Here is a 13,189-nt window from a genome sequence, read left to right as displayed (position 1 = left end):
GGAGCAAATAGGCTCCAGAGCATGCCCACTCGGTCAGAACCTCCCTATGTTTTAAACCTATTTTAAAGGAAATTCATTTGCTCAGCTAGTAATAGCTAGTTGATAATCATGGGAGTCTTAGCCTTCGTAGGATAATGATATTTCTTCGAATTATCGTAAAATTGCTTGCTCTTACAGGCATCACTCGTTTAATGTGCTATATAGGTCACATCGTCGCACCAATATTCAGCCGTTTCATAGACGTCTCGTTTTTAACACAAACGTAGAAACTAAATCCCTGAGCCTATCGCTGATACTTCCTCGGCGAGAAACGCTTATTACAGAAAATTTAGACTAAACGAAGGTTCCACCGAGATTCGAACTCGGATCGCTGGATTCAGAGTCCAGAGTGCTAACCGTTACACCATGGAACCAGACACGAGCATGGGACGCGTAAATACATTTAGCAGTATACTGACGTACTTCAGACACTTCCTACTTGCATTTTTTAACCTAATTGACACGATCGAGCATTATAAAACTTAATCTGGGCAATGTTTGCAGTTGCAGCCGATGACTGCATTTCCTGTGCGTCTATATGGGCGCGCTGAGTAGCAGTGTGTGGAAACGAAAGACAGGGACGGACGTAAAGCAATCAGAACGAACAAGAAAGCGTGCAGAGCCTCTGGTAGCTCAGTTGGTAGAGCGGTGGACTGTAGTGGAGGATTCACAGTTATCCATAGGTCGCTGGTTCAAATCCGGCCCAGAGGACTGTTTTTCTAATCTCAGGAGCAAATAGGCTCCAGAGCATGCCCACTCGGTCAGAACCTCCCTATGTTTTAAACCTATTTTAAAGGAAATTCATTTGCTCAGCTAGTAATAGCTAGTTGATAATCATGGGAGTCTTAGCCTTCGTAGGATAATGATATTTCTTCGAATTATCGTAAAATTGCTTGCTCTTACAGGCATCACTCGTTTAATGTGCTATATAGGTCACATCGTCGCACCAATATTCAGCCGTTTCATAGACGTCTCGTTTTTAACACAAACGTAGAAACTAAATCCCTGAGCCTATCGCTGATACTTCCTCGGCGAGAAACGCTTATTACAGAAAATTTAGACTAAACGAAGGTTCCACCGAGATTCGAACTCGGATCGCTGGATTCAGAGTCCAGAGTGCTAACCGTTACACCATGGAACCAGACACGAGCATGGGACGCGTAAATACATTTAGCAGTATACTGACGTACTTCAGACACTTCCTACTTGCATTTTTTAACCTAATTGACACGATCGAGCATTATAAAACTTAATCTGGGCAATGTTTGCACTTGCAGCCGATGACTGCATTTCCTGTGCGTCTATATGGGCGCGCTGAGTAGCAGTGTGTGGAAACGAAAGACAGGGACGGACGTAAAGCAATCAGAACGAACAAGAAAGCATGCAGAGCCTCTGGTAGCTCAGTTGGTAGAGCGGTGGACTGTAGTGGAGGATTCACAGTTATCCATAGGTCGCTGGTTCAAATCCGGCCCAGAGGACTGTTTTTCTAATCTCAGGAGCAAATAGGCTCCAGAGCATGCCCACTCGGTCAGAACCTCCCTATGTTTTAAACCTATTTTAAAGGAAATTCATTTGCTCAGCTAGTAATAGCTAGTTGATAATCATGGGAGTCTTAGCCTTCGTAGGATAATGATATTTCTTCGAATTATCGTAAAATTGCTTGCTCTTACAGGCATCACTCGTTTAATGTGCTATATAGGTCACATCGTCGCACCAATATTCAGCCGTTTCATAGACGTCTCGTTTTTAACACAAACGTAGAAACTAAATCCCTGAGCCTATCGCTGATACTTCCTCGGCGAGAAACGCTTATTACAGAAAATTTAGACTAAACGAAGGTTCCACCGAGATTCGAACTCGGATCGCTGGATTCAGAGTCCAGAGTGCTAACCGTTACACCATGGAACCAGACACGAGCATGGGACGCGTAAATACATTTAGCAGTATACTGACGTACTTCAGACACTTCCTACTTGCATTTTTTAACCTAATTGACACGATCGAGCATTATAAAACTTAATCTGGGCAATGTTTGCAGTTGCAGCCGATGACTGCATTTCCTGTGCGTCTATATGGGCGCGCTGAGTAGCAGTGTGTGGAAACGAAAGACAGGGACGGACGTAAAGCAATCAGAACGAACAAGAAAGCATGCAGAGCCTCTGGTAGCTCAGTTGGTAGAGCGGTGGACTGTAGTGGAGGATTCACAGTTATCCATAGGTCGCTGGTTCAAATCCGGCCCAGAGGACTGTTTTTCTAATCTCAGGAGCAAATAGGCTCCAGAGCATGCCCACTCGGTCAGAACCTCCCTATGTTTTAAACCTATTTTAAAGGAAATTCATTTGCTCAGCTAGTAATAGCTAGTTGATAATCATGGGAGTCTTAGCCTTCGTAGGATAATGATATTTCTTCGAATTATCGTAAAATTGCTTGCTCTTACAGGCATCACTCGTTTAATGTGCTATATAGGTCACATCGTCGCACCAATATTCAGCCGTTTCATAGACGTCTCGTTTTTAACACAAACGTAGAAACTAAATCCCTGAGCCTATCGCTGATACTTCCTCGGCGAGAAACGCTTATTACAGAAAATTTAGACTAAACGAAGGTTCCACCGAGATTCGAACTCGGATCGCTGGATTCAGAGTCCAGAGTGCTAACCGTTACACCATGGAACCAGACACGAGCATGGGACGCGTAAATACATTTAGCAGTATACTGACGTACTTCAGACACTTCCTACTTGCATTTTTTAACCTAATTGACACGATCGAGCATTATAAAACTTAATCTGGGCAATGTTTGCAGTTGCAGCCGATGACTGCATTTCCTGTGCGTCTATATGGGCGCGCTGAGTAGCAGTGTGTGGAAACGAAAGACAGGGACGGACGTAAAGCAATCAGAACGAACAAGAAAGCATGCAGAGCCTCTGGTAGCTCAGTTGGTAGAGCGGTGGACTGTAGTGGAGGATTCACAGTTATCCATAGGTCGCTGGTTCAAATCCGGCCCAGAGGACTGTTTTTCTAATCTCAGGAGCAAATAGGCTCCAGAGCATGCCCACTCGGTCAGAACCTCCCTATGTTTTAAACCTATTTTAAAGGAAATTCATTTGCTCAGCTAGTAATAGCTAGTTGATAATCATGGGAGTCTTAGCCTTCGTAGGATAATGATATTTCTTCGAATTATCGTAAAATTGCTTGCTCTTACAGGCATCACTCGTTTAATGTGCTATATAGGTCACATCGTCGCACCAATATTCAGCCGTTTCATAGACGTCTCGTTTTTAACACAAACGTAGAAACTAAATCCCTGAGCCTATCGCTGATACTTCCTCGGCGAGAAACGCTTATTACAGAAAATTTAGACTAAACGAAGGTTCCACCGAGATTCGAACTCGGATCGCTGGATTCAGAGTCCAGAGTGCTAACCGTTACACCATGGAACCAGACACGAGCATGGGACGCGTAAATACATTTAGCAGTATACTGACGTACTTCAGACACTTCCTACTTGCATTTTTTAACCTAATTGACACGATCGAGCATTATAAAACTTAATCTGGGCAATGTTTGCACTTGCAGCCGATGACTGCATTTCCTGTGCGTCTATATGGGCGCGCTGAGTAGCAGTGTGTGGAAACGAAAGACAGGGACGGACGTAAAGCAATCAGAACGAACAAGAAAGCATGCAGAGCCTCTGGTAGCTCAGTTGGTAGAGCGGTGGACTGTAGTGGAGGATTCACAGTTATCCATAGGTCGCTGGTTCAAATCCGGCCCAGAGGACTGTTTTTCTAATCTCAGGAGCAAATAGGCTCCAGAGCATGCCCACTCGGTCAGAACCTCCCTATGTTTTAAACCTATTTTAAAGGAAATTCATTTGCTCAGCTAGTAATAGCTAGTTGATAATCATGGGAGTCTTAGCCTTCGTAGGATAATGATATTTCTTCGAATTATCGTAAAATTGCTTGCTCTTACAGGCATCACTCGTTTAATGTGCTATATAGGTCACATCGTCGCACCAATATTCAGCCGTTTCATAGACGTCTCGTTTTTAACACAAACGTAGAAACTAAATCCCTGAGCCTATCGCTGATACTTCCTCGGCGAGAAACGCTTATTACAGAAAATTTAGACTAAACGAAGGTTCCACCGAGATTCGAACTCGGATCGCTGGATTCAGAGTCCAGAGTGCTAACCGTTACACCATGGAACCAGACACGAGCATGGGACGCGTAAATACATTTAGCAGTATACTGACGTACTTCAGACACTTCCTACTTGCATTTTTTAACCTAATTGACACGATCGAGCATTATAAAACTTAATCTGGGCAATGTTTGCAGTTGCAGCCGATGACTGCATTTCCTGTGCGTCTATATGGGCGCGCTGAGTAGCAGTGTGTGGAAACGAAAGACAGGGACGGACGTAAAGCAATCAGAACGAACAAGAAAGCATGCAGAGCCTCTGGTAGCTCAGTTGGTAGAGCGGTGGACTGTAGTGGAGGATTCACAGTTATCCATAGGTCGCTGGTTCAAATCCGGCCCAGAGGACTGTTTTTCTAATCTCAGGAGCAAATAGGCTCCAGAGCATGCCCACTCGGTCAGAACCTCCCTATGTTTTAAACCTATTTTAAAGGAAATTCATTTGCTCAGCTAGTAATAGCTAGTTGATAATCATGGGAGTCTTAGCCTTCGTAGGATAATGATATTTCTTCGAATTATCGTAAAATTGCTTGCTCTTACAGGCATCACTCGTTTAATGTGCTATATAGGTCACATCGTCGCACCAATATTCAGCCGTTTCATAGACGTCTCGTTTTTAACACAAACGTAGAAACTAAATCCCTGAGCCTATCGCTGATACTTCCTCGGCGAGAAACGCTTATTACAGAAAATTTAGACTAAACGAAGGTTCCACCGAGATTCGAACTCGGATCGCTGGATTCAGAGTCCAGAGTGCTAACCGTTACACCATGGAACCAGACACGAGCATGGGACGCGTAAATACATTTAGCAGTATACTGACGTACTTCAGACACTTCCTACTTGCATTTTTTAACCTAATTGACACGATCGAGCATTATAAAACTTAATCTGGGCAATGTTTGCAGTTGCAGCCGATGACTGCATTTCCTGTGCGTCTATATGGGCGCGCTGAGTAGCAGTGTGTGGAAACGAAAGACAGGGACGGACGTAAAGCAATCAGAACGAACAAGAAAACATGCAGAGCCTCTGGTAGCTCAGTTGGTAGAGCGGTGGACTGTAGTGGAGGATTCACAGTTATCCATAGGTCGCTGGTTCAAATCCGGCCCAGAGGACTGTTTTTCTAATCTCAGGAGCAAATAGGCTCCAGAGCATGCCCACTCGGTCAGAACCTCCCTATGTTTTAAACCTATTTTAAAGGAAATTCATTTGCTCAGCTAGTAATAGCTAGTTGATAATCATGGGAGTCTTAGCCTTCGTAGGATAATGATATTTCTTCGAATTATCGTAAAATTGCTTGCTCTTACAGGCATCACTCGTTTAATGTGCTATATAGGTCACATCGTCGCACCAATATTCAGCCGTTTCATAGACGTCTCGTTTTTAACACAAACGTAGAAACTAAATCCCTGAGCCTATCGCTGATACTTCCTCGGCGAGAAACGCTTATTACAGAAAATTTAGACTAAACGAAGGTTCCACCGAGATTCGAACTCGGATCGCTGGATTCAGAGTCCAGAGTGCTAACCGTTACACCATGGAACCAGACACGAGCATGGGACGCGTAAATACATTTAGCAGTATACTGACGTACTTCAGACACTTCCTACTTGCATTTTTTAACCTAATTGACACGATCGAGCATTATAAAACTTAATCTGGGCAATGTTTGCAGTTGCAGCCGATGACTGCATTTCCTGTGCGTCTATATGGGCGCGCTGAGTAGCAGTGTGTGGAAACGAAAGACAGGGACGGACGTAAAGCAATCAGAACGAACAAGAAAGCATGCAGAGCCTCTGGTAGCTCAGTTGGTAGAGCGGTGGACTGTAGTGGAGGATTCACAGTTATCCATAGGTCGCTGGTTCAAATCCGGCCCAGAGGACTGTTTTTCTAATCTCAGGAGCAAATAGGCTCCAGAGCATGCCCACTCGGTCAGAACCTCCCTATGTTTTAAACCTATTTTAAAGGAAATTCATTTGCTCAGCTAGTAATAGCTAGTTGATAATCATGGGAGTCTTAGCCTTCGTAGGATAATGATATTTCTTCGAATTATCGTAAAATTGCTTGCTCTTACAGGCATCACTCGTTTAATGTGCTATATAGGTCACATCGTCGCACCAATATTCAGCCGTTTCATAGACGTCTCGTTTTTAACACAAACGTAGAAACTAAATCCCTGAGCCTATCGCTGATACTTCCTCGGCGAGAAACGCTTATTACAGAAAATTTAGACTAAACGAAGGTTCCACCGAGATTCGAACTCGGATCGCTGGATTCAGAGTCCAGAGTGCTAACCGTTACACCATGGAACCAGACACGAGCATGGGACGCGTAAATACATTTAGCAGTATACTGACGTACTTCAGACACTTCCTACTTGCATTTTTTAACCTAATTGACACGATCGAGCATTATAAAACTTAATCTGGGCAATGTTTGCAGTTGCAGCCGATGACTGCATTTCCTGTGCGTCTATATGGGCGCGCTGAGTAGCAGTGTGTGGAAACGAAAGACAGGGACGGACGTAAAGCAATCAGAACGAACAAGAAAGAATGCAGAGCCTCTGGTAGCTCAGTTGGTAGAGCGGTGGACTGTAGTGGAGGATTCACAGTTATCCATAGGTCGCTGGTTCAAATCCGGCCCAGAGGACTGTTTTTCTAATCTCAGGAGCAAATAGGCTCCAGAGCATGCCCACTCGGTCAGAACCTCCCTATGTTTTAAACCTATTTTAAAGGAAATTCATTTGCTCAGCTAGTAATAGCTAGTTGATAATCATGGGAGTCTTAGCCTTCGTAGGATAATGATATTTCTTCGAATTATCGTAAAATTGCTTGCTCTTACAGGCATCACTCGTTTAATGTGCTATATAGGTCACATCGTCGCACCAATATTCAGCCGTTTCATAGACGTCTCGTTTTTAACACAAACGTAGAAACTAAATCCCTGAGCCTATCGCTGATACTTCCTCGGCGAGAAACGCTTATTACAGAAAATTTAGACTAAACGAAGGTTCCACCGAGATTCGAACTCGGATCGCTGGATTCAGAGTCCAGAGTGCTAACCGTTACACCATGGAACCAGACACGAGCATGGGACGCGTAAATACATTTAGCAGTATACTGACGTACTTCAGACACTTCCTACTTGCATTTTTTAACCTAATTGACACGATCGAGCATTATAAAACTTAATCTGGGCAATGTTTGCAGTTGCAGCCGATGACTGCATTTCCTGTGCGTCTATATGGGCGCGCTGAGTAGCAGTGTGTGGAAACGAAAGACAGGGACGGACGTAAAGCAATCAGAACGAACAAGAAAGCATGCAGAGCCTCTGGTAGCTCAGTTGGTAGAGCGGTGGACTGTAGTGGAGGATTCACAGTTATCCATAGGTCGCTGGTTCAAATCCGGCCCAGAGGACTGTTTTTCTAATCTCAGGAGCAAATAGGCTCCAGAGCATGCCCACTCGGTCAGAACCTCCCTATGTTTTAAACCTATTTTAAAGGAAATTCATTTGCTCAGCTAGTAATAGCTAGTTGATAATCATGGGAGTCTTAGCCTTCGTAGGATAATGATATTTCTTCGAATTATCGTAAAATTGCTTGCTCTTACAGGCATCACTCGTTTAATGTGCTATATAGGTCACATCGTCGCACCAATATTCAGCCGTTTCATAGACGTCTCGTTTTTAACACAAACGTAGAAACTAAATCCCTGAGCCTATCGCTGATACTTCCTCGGCGAGAAACGCTTATTACAGAAAATTTAGACTAAACGAAGGTTCCACCGAGATTCGAACTCGGATCGCTGGATTCAGAGTCCAGAGTGCTAACCGTTACACCATGGAACCAGACACGAGCATGGGACGCGTAAATACATTTAGCAGTATACTGACGTACTTCAGACACTTCCTACTTGCATTTTTTAACCTAATTGACACGATCGAGCATTATAAAACTTAATCTGGGCAATGTTTGCAGTTGCAGCCGATGACTGCATTTCCTGTGCGTCTATATGGGCGCGCTGAGTAGCAGTGTGTGGAAACGAAAGACAGGGACGGACGTAAAGCAATCAGAACGAACAAGAAAGCATGCAGAGCCTCTGGTAGCTCAGTTGGTAGAGCGGTGGACTGTAGTGGAGGATTCACAGTTATCCATAGGTCGCTGGTTCAAATCCGGCCCAGAGGACTGTTTTTCTAATCTCAGGAGCAAATAGGCTCCAGAGCATGCCCACTCGGTCAGAACCTCCCTATGTTTTAAACCTATTTTAAAGGAAATTCATTTGCTCAGCTAGTAATAGCTAGTTGATAATCATGGGAGTCTTAGCCTTCGTAGGATAATGATATTTCTTCGAATTATCGTAAAATTGCTTGCTCTTACAGGCATCACTCGTTTAATGTGCTATATAGGTCACATCGTCGCACCAATATTCAGCCGTTTCATAGACGTCTCGTCTTTAACACAAACGTAGAAACTAAATCCCTGAGCCTATCGCTGATACTTCCTCGGCGAGAAACGCTTATTACAGAAAATTTAGACTAAACGAAGGTTCCACCGAGATTCGAACTCGGATCGCTGGATTCAGAGTCCAGAGTGCTAACCGTTACACCATGGAACCAGACACGAGCATGGGACGCGTAAATACATTTAGCAGTATACTGACGTACTTCAGACACTTCCTACTTGCATTTTTTAACCTAATTGACACGATCGAGCATTATAAAACTTAATCTGGGCAATGTTTGCACTTGCAGCCGATGACTGCATTTCCTGTGCGTCTATATGGGCGCGCTGAGTAGCAGTGTGTGGAAACGAAAGACAGGGACGGACGTAAAGCAATCAGAACGAACAAGAAAGCATGCAGAGCCTCTGGTAGCTCAGTTGGTAGAGCGGTGGACTGTAGTGGAGGATTCACAGTTATCCATAGGTCGCTGGTTCAAATCCGGCCCAGAGGACTGTTTTTCTAATCTCAGGAGCAAATAGGCTCCAGAGCATGCCCACTCGGTCAGAACCTCCCTATGTTTTAAACCTATTTTAAAGGAAATTCATTTGCTCAGCTAGTAATAGCTAGTTGATAATCATGGGAGTCTTAGCCTTCGTAGGATAATGATATTTCTTCGAATTATCGTAAAATTGCTTGCTCTTACAGGCATCACTCGTTTAATGTGCTATATAGGTCACATCGTCGCACCAATATTCAGCCGTTTCATAGACGTCTCGTTTTTAACACAAACGTAGAAACTAAATCCCTGAGCCTATCGCTGATACTTCCTCGGCGAGAAACGCTTATTACAGAAAATTTAGACTAAACGAAGGTTCCACCGAGATTCGAACTCGGATCGCTGGATTCAGAGTCCAGAGTGCTAACCGTTACACCATGGAACCAGACACGAGCATGGGACGCGTAAATACATTTAGCAGTATACTGACGTACTTCAGACACTTCCTACTTGCATTTTTTAACCTAATTGACACGATCGAGCATTATAAAACTTAATCTGGGCAATGTTTGCAGTTGCAGCCGATGACTGCATTTCCTGTGCGTCTATATGGGCGCGCTGAGTAGCAGTGTGTGGAAACGAAAGACAGGGACGGACGTAAAGCAATCAGAACGAACAAGAAAGCATGCAGAGCCTCTGGTAGCTCAGTTGGTAGAGCGGTGGGCTGTAGTGGAGGATTCACAGTTATCCATAGGTCGCTGGTTCAAATCCGGCCCAGAGGACTGTTTTTCTAATCTCAGGAGCAAATAGGCTCCAGAGCATGCCCACTCGGTCAGAACCTCCCTATGTTTTAAACCTATTTTAAAGGAAATTCATTTGCTCAGCTAGTAATAGCTAGTTGATAATCATGGGAGTCTTAGCCTTCGTAGGATAATGATATTTCTTCGAATTATCGTAAAATTGCTTGCTCTTACAGGCATCACTCGTTTAATGTGCTATATAGGTCACATCGTCGCACCAATATTCAGCCGTTTCATAGACGTCTCGTTTTTAACACAAACGTAGAAACTAAATCCCTGAGCCTATCGCTGATACTTCCTCGGCGAGAAACGCTTATTACAGAAAATTTAGACTAAACGAAGGTTCCACCGAGATTCGAACTCGGATCGCTGGATTCAGAGTCCAGAGTGCTAACCGTTACACCATGGAACCAGACACGAGCATGGGACGCGTAAATACATTTAGCAGTATACTGACGTACTTCAGACACTTCCTACTTGCATTTTTTAACCTAATTGACACGATCGAGCATTATAAAACTTAATCTGGGCAATGTTTGCACTTGCAGCCGATGACTGCATTTCCTGTGCGTCTATATGGGCGCGCTGAGTAGCAGTGTGTGGAAACGAAAGACAGGGACGGACGTAAAGCAATCAGAACGAACAAGAAAGTATACATAGCCTCTGGTAGCTCAGTTGGTAGAGCGGTGGACTGTAGTGGAGGATTCACAGTTATCCATAGGTCGCTGGTTCAAATCCGGCCCAGAGGACTGTTTTTCTAATCTCAGGAGCAAATAGGCTCCAGAGCATGCCCACTCGGTCAGAACCTCCCTATGTTTTAAACCTATTTTAAAGGAAATTCATTTGCTCAGCTAGTAATAGCTAGCTGATAATCATGGGAGTCTTAGCCTTCGTAGGATAATGATATTTCTTCGAATTATCGTAAAATTGCTTGCTCTTACAGGCATCACTCGTTTAATGTGCTATATAGGTCACATCGTCGCACCAATATTCAGCCGTTTCATAGACGTCTCGTTTTTAACACAAACGTAGAAACTAAATCCCTGAGCCTATCGCTGATACTTCCTCGGCGAGAAACGCTTATTACAGAAAATTTAGACTAAACGAAGGTTCCACCGAGATTCGAACTCGGATCGCTGGATTCAGAGTCCAGAGTGCTAACCGTTACACCATGGAACCAGACACGAGCATGGGACGCGTAAATACATTTAGCAGTATACTGACGTACTTCAGACACTTCCTACTTGCATTTTTTAACCTAATTGACACGATCGAGCATTATAAAACTTAATCTGGGCAATGTTTGCAGTTGCAGCCGATGACTGCATTTCCTGTGCGTCTATATGGGCGCGCTGAGTAGCAGTGTGTGGAAACGAAAGACAGGGACGGACGTAAAGCAATCAGAACGAACAAGAAAGCATGCAGAGCCTCTGGTAGCTCAGTTGGTAGAGCGGTGGACTGTAGTGGAGGATTCACAGTTATCCATAGGTCGCTGGTTCAAATCCGGCCCAGAGGACTGTTTTTCTAATCTCAGGAGCAAATAGGCTCCAGAGCATGCCCACTCGGTCAGAACCTCCCTATGTTTTAAACCTATTTTAAAGGAAATTCATTTGCTCAGCTAGTAATAGCTAGTTGATAATCATGGGAGTCTTAGCCTTCGTAGGATAATGATATTTCTTCGAATTATCGTAAAATTGCTTGCTCTTACAGGCATCACTCGTTTAATGTGCTATATAGGTCACATCGTCGCACCAATATTCAGCCGTTTCATAGACGTCTCGTTTTTAACACAAACGTAGAAACTAAATCCCTGAGCCTATCGCTGATACTTCCTCGGCGAGAAACGCTTATTACAGAAAATTTAGACTAAACGAAGGTTCCACCGAGATTCGAACTCGGATCGCTGGATTCAGAGTCCAGAGTGCTAACCGTTACACCATGGAACCAGACACGAGCATGGGACGCGTAAATACATTTAGCAGTATACTGACGTACTTCAGACACTTCCTACTTGCATTTTTTAACCTAATTGACACGATCGAGCATTATAAAACTTAATCTGGGCAATGTTTGCACTTGCAGATGATGACTGCATTTCCTGTGCGTCTATATGGGCGCGCTGAGTAGCAGTGTGTGGAAACGAAAGACAGGGACGGACGTAAAGCAATCAGAACGAACAAGAAAGTATACATAGCCTCTGGTAGCTCAGTTGGTAGAGCGGTGGACTGTAGTGGAGGATTCACAGTTATCCATAGGTCGCTGGTTCAAATCCGGCCCAGAGGACTGTTTTTCTAATCTCAGGAGCAAATAGGCTCCAGAGCATGCCCACTCGGTCAGAACCTCCCTATGTTTTAAACCTATTTTAAAGGAAATTCATTTGCTCAGCTAGTAATAGCTAGCTGATAATCATGGGAGTCTTAGCCTTCGTAGGATAATGATATTTCTTCGAATTATCGTAAAATTGCTTGCTCTTACAGGCATTACTCGTTTAATGTGCTATATAGGTCACATCGTCGCACCAATATTCAGCCGTTTCATAGACGTCTCGTTTTTAACACAAACGTAGAAACTAAATCCCTGAGCCTATCGCTGATACTTCCTCGGCGGGAAACGCTTATTACAGAAAATTTAGACTAAACGAAGGTTCCACCGAGATTCGAACTCGGATCGCTGGATTCAGAGTCCAGAGTGCTAACCGTTACACCATGGAACCAGACACGAGCATGGGACGCGGAAATACATTTAGCAGTATACTGACGTACTTCAGACACTTCCTACTTGCATTTTTTAACCTAATTGACACGATCGAGCATTATAAAACTTAATCTGGGCAATGTTTGCACTTGCAGCCGATGACTGCATTTCCTGTGCGTCTATATGGGCGCGCTGAGTAGCAGTGTGTGGAAACGAAAGACAGGGACGGACGTAAAGCAATCAGAACGAACAAGAAAGCATGCAGAGCCTCTGGTAGCTCAGTTGGTAGAGCGGTGGACTGTAGTGGAGGATTCACAGTTATCCATAGGTCGCTGGTTCAAATCCGGCCCAGAGGACTGTTTTCTAATCTCAGGAGCAAATAGGCTCCAGAGCATGCCCACTCGGTCAGAACCTCCCTATGTTTTAAACCTATTTTAAAGGAAATTCATTTGCTCAGCTAGTAATAGCTAGTTGATAATCATGGGAGTCTTAGCCTTCGTAGGATAATGATATTTCTTCGAAT

The 13,189-nt window shown here is 44.0% G+C and overlaps 34 non-coding genes across 34 annotated transcripts; 17 read left to right on the top strand and 17 right to left on the bottom strand.

Annotated features, from left to right (window-relative positions):
* Positions 1-341: 341 nt before the first annotated feature.
* Trnaq-cug lies at positions 342-413 on the bottom strand. Its single transcript has one exon. It is a non-coding gene; the product is annotated as a tRNA-Gln (tRNA).
* Positions 414-661: 248 nt separating this feature from the next.
* Positions 662-750, top strand: Trnay-gua. The gene is given in 2 exon segments: positions 662-698; positions 715-750. It is a non-coding gene; the product is annotated as a tRNA-Tyr (tRNA).
* Positions 751-1,108: 358 nt separating this feature from the next.
* Positions 1,109-1,180, bottom strand: Trnaq-cug. The gene has a single exon. It is a non-coding gene; the product is annotated as a tRNA-Gln (tRNA).
* Positions 1,181-1,428: 248 nt separating this feature from the next.
* Trnay-gua lies at positions 1,429-1,517 on the top strand. Its single transcript is given in 2 exon segments — positions 1,429-1,465; positions 1,482-1,517. It is a non-coding gene; the product is annotated as a tRNA-Tyr (tRNA).
* A 358-nt stretch (positions 1,518-1,875) lies between these two features.
* Positions 1,876-1,947, bottom strand: Trnaq-cug. Its single transcript has one exon. It is a non-coding gene; the product is annotated as a tRNA-Gln (tRNA).
* Positions 1,948-2,195: 248 nt separating this feature from the next.
* On the top strand, positions 2,196-2,284 carry Trnay-gua. Its single transcript is given in 2 exon segments — positions 2,196-2,232; positions 2,249-2,284. It is a non-coding gene; the product is annotated as a tRNA-Tyr (tRNA).
* Positions 2,285-2,642: 358 nt separating this feature from the next.
* Trnaq-cug lies at positions 2,643-2,714 on the bottom strand. The gene has a single exon. It is a non-coding gene; the product is annotated as a tRNA-Gln (tRNA).
* Positions 2,715-2,962: 248 nt separating this feature from the next.
* Positions 2,963-3,051, top strand: Trnay-gua. Its single transcript is given in 2 exon segments — positions 2,963-2,999; positions 3,016-3,051. It is a non-coding gene; the product is annotated as a tRNA-Tyr (tRNA).
* A 358-nt stretch (positions 3,052-3,409) lies between these two features.
* Trnaq-cug lies at positions 3,410-3,481 on the bottom strand. The gene has a single exon. It is a non-coding gene; the product is annotated as a tRNA-Gln (tRNA).
* A 248-nt stretch (positions 3,482-3,729) lies between these two features.
* Trnay-gua lies at positions 3,730-3,818 on the top strand. The gene is given in 2 exon segments: positions 3,730-3,766; positions 3,783-3,818. It is a non-coding gene; the product is annotated as a tRNA-Tyr (tRNA).
* Positions 3,819-4,176: 358 nt separating this feature from the next.
* Trnaq-cug lies at positions 4,177-4,248 on the bottom strand. The gene has a single exon. It is a non-coding gene; the product is annotated as a tRNA-Gln (tRNA).
* A 248-nt stretch (positions 4,249-4,496) lies between these two features.
* Positions 4,497-4,585, top strand: Trnay-gua. The gene is given in 2 exon segments: positions 4,497-4,533; positions 4,550-4,585. It is a non-coding gene; the product is annotated as a tRNA-Tyr (tRNA).
* A 358-nt stretch (positions 4,586-4,943) lies between these two features.
* On the bottom strand, positions 4,944-5,015 carry Trnaq-cug. The gene has a single exon. It is a non-coding gene; the product is annotated as a tRNA-Gln (tRNA).
* A 248-nt stretch (positions 5,016-5,263) lies between these two features.
* Positions 5,264-5,352, top strand: Trnay-gua. The gene is given in 2 exon segments: positions 5,264-5,300; positions 5,317-5,352. It is a non-coding gene; the product is annotated as a tRNA-Tyr (tRNA).
* Positions 5,353-5,710: 358 nt separating this feature from the next.
* Positions 5,711-5,782, bottom strand: Trnaq-cug. Its single transcript has one exon. It is a non-coding gene; the product is annotated as a tRNA-Gln (tRNA).
* A 248-nt stretch (positions 5,783-6,030) lies between these two features.
* Positions 6,031-6,119, top strand: Trnay-gua. The gene is given in 2 exon segments: positions 6,031-6,067; positions 6,084-6,119. It is a non-coding gene; the product is annotated as a tRNA-Tyr (tRNA).
* A 358-nt stretch (positions 6,120-6,477) lies between these two features.
* Positions 6,478-6,549, bottom strand: Trnaq-cug. Its single transcript has one exon. It is a non-coding gene; the product is annotated as a tRNA-Gln (tRNA).
* A 248-nt stretch (positions 6,550-6,797) lies between these two features.
* Trnay-gua lies at positions 6,798-6,886 on the top strand. Its single transcript is given in 2 exon segments — positions 6,798-6,834; positions 6,851-6,886. It is a non-coding gene; the product is annotated as a tRNA-Tyr (tRNA).
* Positions 6,887-7,244: 358 nt separating this feature from the next.
* On the bottom strand, positions 7,245-7,316 carry Trnaq-cug. Its single transcript has one exon. It is a non-coding gene; the product is annotated as a tRNA-Gln (tRNA).
* A 248-nt stretch (positions 7,317-7,564) lies between these two features.
* Positions 7,565-7,653, top strand: Trnay-gua. The gene is given in 2 exon segments: positions 7,565-7,601; positions 7,618-7,653. It is a non-coding gene; the product is annotated as a tRNA-Tyr (tRNA).
* A 358-nt stretch (positions 7,654-8,011) lies between these two features.
* Positions 8,012-8,083, bottom strand: Trnaq-cug. The gene has a single exon. It is a non-coding gene; the product is annotated as a tRNA-Gln (tRNA).
* A 248-nt stretch (positions 8,084-8,331) lies between these two features.
* Positions 8,332-8,420, top strand: Trnay-gua. The gene is given in 2 exon segments: positions 8,332-8,368; positions 8,385-8,420. It is a non-coding gene; the product is annotated as a tRNA-Tyr (tRNA).
* A 358-nt stretch (positions 8,421-8,778) lies between these two features.
* On the bottom strand, positions 8,779-8,850 carry Trnaq-cug. The gene has a single exon. It is a non-coding gene; the product is annotated as a tRNA-Gln (tRNA).
* Positions 8,851-9,098: 248 nt separating this feature from the next.
* On the top strand, positions 9,099-9,187 carry Trnay-gua. The gene is given in 2 exon segments: positions 9,099-9,135; positions 9,152-9,187. It is a non-coding gene; the product is annotated as a tRNA-Tyr (tRNA).
* A 358-nt stretch (positions 9,188-9,545) lies between these two features.
* Positions 9,546-9,617, bottom strand: Trnaq-cug. The gene has a single exon. It is a non-coding gene; the product is annotated as a tRNA-Gln (tRNA).
* A 248-nt stretch (positions 9,618-9,865) lies between these two features.
* Trnay-gua lies at positions 9,866-9,954 on the top strand. The gene is given in 2 exon segments: positions 9,866-9,902; positions 9,919-9,954. It is a non-coding gene; the product is annotated as a tRNA-Tyr (tRNA).
* A 358-nt stretch (positions 9,955-10,312) lies between these two features.
* Positions 10,313-10,384, bottom strand: Trnaq-cug. The gene has a single exon. It is a non-coding gene; the product is annotated as a tRNA-Gln (tRNA).
* Positions 10,385-10,632: 248 nt separating this feature from the next.
* Positions 10,633-10,721, top strand: Trnay-gua. The gene is given in 2 exon segments: positions 10,633-10,669; positions 10,686-10,721. It is a non-coding gene; the product is annotated as a tRNA-Tyr (tRNA).
* A 358-nt stretch (positions 10,722-11,079) lies between these two features.
* Positions 11,080-11,151, bottom strand: Trnaq-cug. The gene has a single exon. It is a non-coding gene; the product is annotated as a tRNA-Gln (tRNA).
* A 248-nt stretch (positions 11,152-11,399) lies between these two features.
* On the top strand, positions 11,400-11,488 carry Trnay-gua. Its single transcript is given in 2 exon segments — positions 11,400-11,436; positions 11,453-11,488. It is a non-coding gene; the product is annotated as a tRNA-Tyr (tRNA).
* Positions 11,489-11,846: 358 nt separating this feature from the next.
* Trnaq-cug lies at positions 11,847-11,918 on the bottom strand. The gene has a single exon. It is a non-coding gene; the product is annotated as a tRNA-Gln (tRNA).
* Positions 11,919-12,166: 248 nt separating this feature from the next.
* Positions 12,167-12,255, top strand: Trnay-gua. Its single transcript is given in 2 exon segments — positions 12,167-12,203; positions 12,220-12,255. It is a non-coding gene; the product is annotated as a tRNA-Tyr (tRNA).
* A 358-nt stretch (positions 12,256-12,613) lies between these two features.
* Positions 12,614-12,685, bottom strand: Trnaq-cug. The gene has a single exon. It is a non-coding gene; the product is annotated as a tRNA-Gln (tRNA).
* Positions 12,686-12,933: 248 nt separating this feature from the next.
* Positions 12,934-13,022, top strand: Trnay-gua. Its single transcript is given in 2 exon segments — positions 12,934-12,970; positions 12,987-13,022. It is a non-coding gene; the product is annotated as a tRNA-Tyr (tRNA).
* The last annotated feature ends 167 nt before the right edge of the window (positions 13,023-13,189 follow it).

Source organism: Schistocerca americana, chromosome 2 (genome assembly GCF_021461395.2).
Source record: "Schistocerca americana isolate TAMUIC-IGC-003095 chromosome 2, iqSchAmer2.1, whole genome shotgun sequence".
Classification (NCBI taxonomy): Eukaryota; Metazoa; Arthropoda; class Insecta; order Orthoptera; family Acrididae; genus Schistocerca; species Schistocerca americana.
This window is presented reverse-complemented; position numbering and strand designations above follow the sequence as displayed.